Raw genomic sequence first — 1,251 nt, forward strand, 5'->3', positions numbered from 1 at the left:
ATAGTCTTTAAGAAACCTAACCGTTTTACTCGTCGTTGTACTGGGACATACTATATTTTTACTAATGTTATAAATAGGAAAGTTTTGATTGTTTGCATTGAATAGACTCCGAAACTACTGAACCCATTTTGATAAATTTTTATACTGTTGGGAAATTACACTATACCCGCGTTACATAGGCATATTTGCTACAAGATTTTCTCCTAATTCCCCGCAACAGAAGTACACAATATACCTATAATTCAGGATACATTAACATTTTACACTAATGTATTGCTTTTGATGTTATAATATATCTGAATCAAAGAGAATTTGTTATTATCAAAATAAAGGGACCTGTACGAGATAAACAGAGAGTCTGTTATAATTAAAGGCGGCCATAGACTGGCAAAGAGTAAAGAGCAAAGAGTAGAAATCGTTATTAGGTTTCGTAGTCACTATTCGGATCACGTTCGGATTCCTTTGTCTCGGCATCGCCACGTACATTTGTGATTTTAAAAGCTAACTCCACATTTCTATGGATTAAACGTCGTTGATTTTCCATGCTGTGCTTTAATTCAAATAATCTAATTATCAAAGACAATAGAACTTCGTTAAGTTTGCTTGTGGGTTAATTATTTTAGTAAGTTTTTATTTACAGGTTAATGGTCTGATACCCGCTATGTAGTTATTTATTTTTCGATTTTCGAATTTTATATCAATCGATATTCTTATGGTGAAGGTAAATATCGTGACAAAAAACATGCAAATCTGCAAAGCAATTCAATGCGAAGAAGTCATTTAATCCTCAATTCATTACATGTATGTTAATATTAATTGTATTTCACAAAGATATCTGAAAAAAGAAAGTATCTGGAAACATTTAGTTATAAAAAACGCGATACATGAAAAATCGATTTTTTCTTTACGTCTTCCATCTTTTCTTAACAAAGTCAAGTTTCTTGTCTTTGTTAAAAAAAGTGACGATCACAAAAGCTTTCTCTCGCTCATTGTTTAACATTACCAAATAATAAAAAGTTGTTGTTCCATGCTTGAGTCGAAACTTGTTGGCGAGGGGTTGCGGGGGAGAGGGACACGATGTCTCTGTTATTTCAGTCACGGATTCACAGTTTCCTTTGAAATGAAACAAACGATACAGAACTTTGGCAACGAATTTATAATGGGGAAGGAAGAAAAAAACATTGCAATGATTTTAAATGAGTTAGTAAAGTGTTCAAAGGTAATAATGAGGGCAGATTGACCATAAATTAA

Source organism: Papilio xuthus, unplaced genomic scaffold, assembly GCF_000836235.2.
Source record: "Papilio xuthus unplaced genomic scaffold, Pxut_1.1 DF826945.1, whole genome shotgun sequence".
Lineage (NCBI taxonomy): Eukaryota > Metazoa > Arthropoda > Insecta > Lepidoptera > Papilionidae > Papilio > Papilio xuthus.